Here is a 7,589-nt window from a genome sequence, read left to right as displayed (position 1 = left end):
ACGATTGGACCCTTTCCCGGTGGTTTTTCAACTCCGAACAGACCCAGAAAGAACCGCGCTCACCGGACGACGTTGCTCCAGAAATTTCAGACCGGACGGCCACCGTCCACATGCGCCGCCCCTTCAACCGCGAGTGAAGCCCACGCGTAGACAATCTCACCGGCGCGTGGCGGCGCGTGAGACCATTTTTCTGGATCGGACCACCGCGATCTTGATCGTCCCTTCATCCTCTTTCTGGATCTGTGCTCCTCTATTTGATCGGACATCGTTTGGTATTTATTTGTGATTTTTTGGCTTCTTGGAGCTTTTCTTTGACCATTTTCTGTGCAGTATGGCCTCTTCTCAAAGGAGTTCCTTTACAAAATTTTATGATGGTGCCTCTTCTAGACCTAAGAGAGATGATCGATGGTGTTCTTATTGTAAAAGAACAGGTCATATCAAGGATTTATGCTTTCGCCTTTATGGAAAGCAAACTGTCTTAGAAAAGATGGCAAGGTTGCGTGGTCAACCGCATTTTACTAAAATAACTTCTGCACCTAATGAGACCCAACCTGCATTTCGTCCAGATGAGTTGGAACGGCTCCGAACCATTCTTGATTCTATGAGTAAGCCATCTGATACTAGTGCTTTGACTATGACTGGTATGAGCTCCAAAACTTATTCTTTCCTTTCTTCATGTAATGATTTTAAACATTCTTGGGTTGTTGATTCTGGTGCTACTGATGATATGGCTTGTTGACTCCATTGGAACTCATACAATAGCCGTAGCTGATGGCTCTCATACATCAGTTGCGGGTTCTAGTGACATAAACTTACAGCAGTCCTTACATCTTAAGGATGTTCTTCATGTTCCTAAACTCTCCACAAATCTTCTTTCTATTCATAAAATTACAAAAGATTTGAATTGTACTGTAAACTTCTATCCTACCCATTGTGTTTTTCAGGATCTCGCCACGGGGAAGACGATTGGTAGTGCTAAAGAGCAAGGTGGGATGTACTATCTGGTGTCACAATCTCCTGCAAATAAAGTAACAGATCACATCTTGATGTCTCATGGTCAATCAACTGATGATTCTTTGATTTGGCTTCATCATAAGCGCTTAGGTCATCCTCCATTTAGTTTACTCAAATCTTTATTTCCGTCATTGTTTTTGTCTAAATCTGTTGAGTCTTTTCATTGTGATGTTTGTGAATTTGCTAAGCATCATTGTGTGTCTTTTCCTTCTAGTATTACTAAGAGTGTTGAACCTTTTGATCTTATTCATTCTGATGTTTGGGGTCCTTCTAAAGTCCCTTATGCTTCTAGAAATAGATGGTTTGTTTCTTTTATTGATGATTGCACTCGTGTAACTTGGGTGTACTTAATGCGTGAAAAGTCTGAGGTACCACAACTGTTCTTTCAATTTTATAAAATAATTGAGACCCAGTTTGGTAAAAAAATCAAGAGACTAAGAACAGATAATGGTACTGAATATGTTAATCACAGCTTTTCCCAATTTATAAGAAATAATGGTATGATTCATGAACTTACTTGTGTTGACACCCCCCAACAGAATGAGGTTGCTGAAAGAAAAAATCGTCACCTTCTTGAAGTGGCTCGTGCATTAATGTTTCAGACACATGTACCCAAATACTATTGGGGAGATTCTATTCTTACTGCAGCATTCTTGATCAACCGTTTACCCACTCGGGTACTTGACCATGTAAGTTCTATTCACTCTATGACTTCTTTTTTCCCTTCTATTCCAACTATGATGAGTCTTCCTCCACGAGTGTTTGGGTGTGTTGCTTTTGTTCATGTTCATAAACATCATCGCAGTAAGTTGGACCCTAGGGCTATTAAATGTTTTTTTCTTGGTTATGTTTCTGATAAGAAGGGCTACAAGTGCTATCACCCTAGTAGTAGGAAATTTTTTGTTTCTATGGATGTTACATTTCAGGAATCTGAGTCCTTTTTCCAAGGTCCTCATCTTCAGGGGGAGAATCCTTCACCAGAAATCTCATCACCTCCCTTCCTTGAGTTTGAATCATCAGTGTCTACTCCTTTGCCTATGTCAGTGTATCCTCCACTGGTCATGTTCCTCCTGTGTCTGATCCTCTTGTGAGTAATCCTCCTGTGACTGATTCTCCTGTGATTGATACATCAAGTACACCAGAGATACGAAAGATTATGACACCTAAAAGAAGGAAACAACCCACATTGTCTCAGCAGCAACCTCAATCGTCTGAACCACTGGTAAGTCCTGAATCTTAAATTTCTGATCATGATGTTAATACTTCTGATGATTTACCCATTGCTCTTAGAAAAGGAAAAAGAGCTTGTCCCAAGAAATCTTGTCCCTCTTGTACTCAATACCCTATCTCCCAGTTTGTTTCTTCTGCTAATCTTTCTGTGGAGCACAAAAGCTTTGTTTCAGCACTAGACTCTATTGCAATCCCAAAATCAGTACATGAAGCCTTGAAAGATAGGAATTGGGCTCAAGCCATGCAAGAGGAGATGAATGCTTTGGAGAAAAATAAAACATGGGAGGTTATTGATAGACCCAATGGAAAGAAAGCAGTAGGGTGCAGATGGGTTTATGCCTTGAAATATAATTCTGATGGCACTCTTGAGAGATACAAGGCTCGATTAGTGGCCAAAGGTTACACTCAAACCTATGGCATTGATTATGAAGAAACCTTTGCTCCAGTTGCAAAGATGAATACAGTGAGAATCTTGTTATCCCTTGCTGCCCATTACAATTGGGATATAAATCAATTTGATGTGAAAAATGCTTTCCTCAATGGTGAGTTAGAAGAAGATGTCTACATGGAAATCTCACCTGGTTTTGATTCTGTGAAGGGGGAAAATAAAGTTTATAGATTAAAAAAGGCCTTGTATGGATTGAAGCAGTCACCTCGTGCTTGGTTTGGTAGGTTTACTAAGGTTATGATGACCTTAGGATACAGACAGAGTCAAGGAGATCACACTCTTTTCTTCAAGAACTCCCAAAATGGGAAGCTTATTGTGCTCCTTGTATATGTTGATGATATTATTATCACAGGTGATGATTTTGTGGAGAGACAGATTCTGCAAACACGGCTTGACTCTGAGTTTGAAATCAAAGACCTTGGGAAACTGAGATATTTTCTAGGGATAGAAGTAGCTCATTCAAGCAAAGGAATTTTTATCAGCCAGAGGAAATATGTTTTGGATCTTCTCAAAGAAACAGGAAAGCTCGGATGTAAGCCCTCTAATACTCCTATTGAGCAGAATCACAAGATGGGCTATGAAGAAGAGAGTCCTCCAGTTGATAAAGGACAATATCAACGGCTAGTTGGGAAATTGATATATTTGGCCCATACTAGACCAGACCTAGGTTATGCTGTTAGTGTTGTCAGTCAGTTTATGCACGATCCAAAGGAAAAACACATGCAGGCAGTAGAGAGAATTCTCCAGTATCTTAAAGGTACTCCTGGTAAAGGATTGTTATTCCGACGTGATGGCAATCTATCTTTAGAAGTCTGCACAGATGCTGATTATGCTGGATCCGTGACTGACCGTCGTTCTACCACTGGTTATTGCATGTTTCTTTGCGGTAACTTGGTGACATGGAGAAGTAAGAAACAAGATGTGGTTGCCAGATCAAGTGCAGAAGCTGAATTTCGAGCTATGGCTCAAGGCATTTGTGAGTTACTGTGGCTGAAAATTGTACTTGATGATCTCAAAATAAAATGTGAGGGACCTATGAAGCTGCTATGTGATAATAAGTCCGCTATTTGTATAGCTCATAATCCAGTTCAACATGATCAGACTAAACATATTGAGGTCGACCGCCATTTCATCAAAGAGAAACTTGATAGCGGGTTAATTACCACTCCATACATTCCCACTGGGCGTCAATTAGCTGATCTATTAACAAAGGGGCTTCCTTCAGACAGATTTCAAGAACTTACTAGCAAGCTGGGAATGATAAATATTTATTCCTCAGCTTGAGGGGGAGTGTTGTAAGTAATTGTATTGGGCCAAGCCCATTAGGTCAAAATTAGGTCAAGTATTCTCTATAAATAGAGAACCCTTTGTACAGATTATACAGAATTCAATAATATTTCAAATACCCTTTTCTTTCAAGTATTCATGTACACTCGTCGCTGTAAGCTTGCCAGGAGCCGCTCCTTGTCCATGCCCTTTCGCACCGGCGATCACTCTCGGCCCTAGTCAACGCCCGGGATGTTACATGCCCACCAGCTTATGTCTGGTTCATCCTCGAACCACACCGTACTGGAAGAGAGGCCCTGCTCTGATACTACTTGTAACGTCTGGCAACTTGCAAGGATCAACGACTGTCCGCACACACTAACACGAGACTTTTCAGCATGCTTTGTCCTCATTCGCACACTTCCCGGGAAAACTTCCCAGGAGGTCACCCATCCCATAATTGCCCCAAGTCAAGCACGCTTAACTATGGAGTTCTTCCGTTCCGGGCTACCGAAAAGTAGATGCATCTTGTTAGTATAGGTAGTACCAATTAATTCTTATAAGTTATTCCCAACTGTACTGTCCCATACCAGCACAGCCTCTGGAATTCCTTTCTTTCGGGTATTGATTCGATTCATTCATGTACCCCATCGCTGGAAGCCTGCCAAGAGCCGCTCCTTGTCCATGCCCTTTCGCACCGATGATCACTCCCTGCCCTCATCAACGCCCGAGATGTTACATTATTCATTTTGCTACAATCATTTTATTTATTTCATATTAAAATATAATTTTAGTTTAACATGTTGAACTAATAATCCATTAGTTGAACCAGTAACTTATTAACCCAATATCTTAATCGGTTCAATTATCGGTTCGAGTTTAATAATATTGGTTAATTCTATAAACTTATTGCAAAAGATTTGGCTCCTCCATTTTACTTTCTTAATGTTTAAAATTTTCTGAATCTTTTAAGGGTAGGATATACTAATATTAATTATTTAGAGTAATGACAAAAATTTGAGTAGTTAAGATATTGGGCATACATATTTAACTACTAGGTTAACTAACCCCTTCTGTACGAGTAACCTTTGATTAATAACTGATAGCAACATATTAATTAATTCAGTTATTAGAGCACCTTTCAGGTGAAAGTGATGCCTATATGGTTATTTTATTATGGCTGTTGGGGCATGGAACGACCGTCCAAGTTTTTTTTACAAAGCCACAATGACAGTTTAATATACAAAGCTTATTGGACAATTTTTATTAGTGTACCTCTCTTGATCAACAAAGAACATATAGTTATAGTTAATGTTGGTTGATTTGTAAGCTTGCCGACTTGTACGTAGGTAGTGTGTAGTTGTGTACAATTGTGGGGGGTCAGTAGTTTAGACTTTGTTTTGTTGCTAATATGCTTAAAAGATACGGCACATGAAAAGAAAATTGGTATCCGAATCTAGGGCTGGTTCCATGTATCACCGTGTATTATTATTGGTTAACAGGAAAGATTCGTTTATAAATTTTTTTTATAAATTTTTATAAATTATATTATATATTTTTGGAAGTACATAGTATATTTTTAAAAATATATAGTGTAATTTGTAAGAGTTTTAAAACAAAAAAATTTATAAATATAATCCTCCCCTATTATTACATTATGTATTCTCGGAAGTACATAGTATATTTTCAAAAATATATAGTGTAGTTTGTAAGAGTTTTTAAACAAAAAAATTTATAACTATAATCCTCCCCTATTATTAGGGATATAAGTTTCTTCAGTTGCACTAGAAACTTACAACTTTCCTGCATATACAACAAAATGTGGGATCCACCTAACTAAAAAAAACAAACTAGCCAAACTTTTTATTTTTATTTTTTGGTTTCTCAATATATCATTCGGCCGACAACAGTTGAAGACTAATTCTTCTGAGGCAGGAGATCACATTAAGTGGGTAAACCTCTTTTAACAAAGTCTTTTCTATATGCACGACCAGGAATCGAACCCTTGTCAGCATGCTTAAGGAACCCAGCTATCTACCAACTGTGTTGGACTTTGTTGGTAGCAGGACTTTTTATATTAGTGTAGAAAGAGATTTTTTTCTTCTAGAAAAACATATCCCTTATTATTATTATTATTATTGTTTCATTTTTGACATTTTCCAAATTCAGACTGGTTCATATGGAATGTAATAGCTTCGTTGGATATAGAATACCATTATTTTTTATTTAGGAAAAAAAAAAATTAGGAAAGCATGGAATCGTTCCAGTCCACAAAATAGAAAAATCAGTGTCACTGCTGTGTGTTTAAAGAAAACAAATGTTCAAACTTGGCTAAAGGAGCCAGACAGCCAGTTATAATGTGTTTAATCTCTCCATATATATTTTTGGGATAATGGTGTCTCAGGAGATAATAATCTTCTACCATAAATATAATTTTAATGGGTCTCACACTTAAAAAGAAAAAAGAAAAAAAGAAAGAAAATGAAGACACAAATTTTTATGGATGTGTGATATGAGATATATTTTTGATGCAATATGTGAAAAGTATTATCCTATATTTTTTGGTACAGAATGCGCTAATCTATATGAAACCAAAACAGTTAGATGTACAACTAGAAAATAGAGACAAAAGTTGAATCTTCTGCAAATTTGTTTTAAAATATATTTTTTTCTTAATGTAATGACACGAATACATTTAATTATGTTGATACTATTCGAATAAATGCCATACTTATCTAATATTTTTATATTGCTAGAAAAATAAAGTATCACTCAGATATTGTTCAAGTAATTTTAGTGAGAATTGAAAAAAAAGTAATATTTTCTAATATAAAAATAGCTTTAATATTTTTACAGTTAATATAAATAAGTTATTTATATCTACTCTCAAAAATAATATTATTTTGGGTTAAAAATTATAATGATACAGACTATTATAACCTTGAAATAAATTATAATTATAAAAATACCTTAATTTCTGTCCAAAACGATATCATTTTAAGCTCAATATAAATAATTTAATTGCATTTACTACAGAAAACCGAACCCAATCTAGGTCTATACTAATCTTAAGTCTCAACAGCATATTCTATTCACTCTTCCTTGGAATCGTCTTGCACCAACGTCTTTTTGGTAGGATTATTATGCTTACGTAGAAAAAGGGATTTAAAGATCTCACAGATATTTAATTCCCATAACTTATTTATTTTTTGTTTCACTGTTTCTCTCAACTTTCATAAGTTCTCCCTAATTTCTTGTTTAACACACTATTTGTTGCTTTATGCAATTATCACCACCCTATTTAGTATGCTTTAAATTAGTCTGATTTGGGAAAAGAAAAAGAAATATAAATTTTGCTGTGACTGACTCTAACAAATAAAAAGGGATTAATTTAACAAGTGTAACTATCTCATTCTTTGTACAACAATAGAAATGCAAGAGAAAACTGGGAAATTCGAGGTTATTATCTTTAAGGGTTTATTGTTTTTTGTGTTATAGAAGATAAATTTATATCTATTATACATATATAAAAGTGTGTGAAACTTATATTTTCTTTTTTCACTCTTATTCTCACATGTGAACCCCACATATCTTTAGGTGTATATAATAAATAAATTTTATCTCATATAAT

The sequence above is a fragment of the Gastrolobium bilobum genome, unplaced genomic scaffold (genome assembly GCF_033153095.1).
Source record: "Gastrolobium bilobum isolate Gb01-03AN ecotype WA unplaced genomic scaffold, APGP_CSIRO_Gbil_v1 utg2169, whole genome shotgun sequence".
NCBI lineage: Eukaryota > Viridiplantae > Streptophyta > Magnoliopsida > Fabales > Fabaceae > Gastrolobium > Gastrolobium bilobum.
This window is presented reverse-complemented; position numbering follows the sequence as displayed.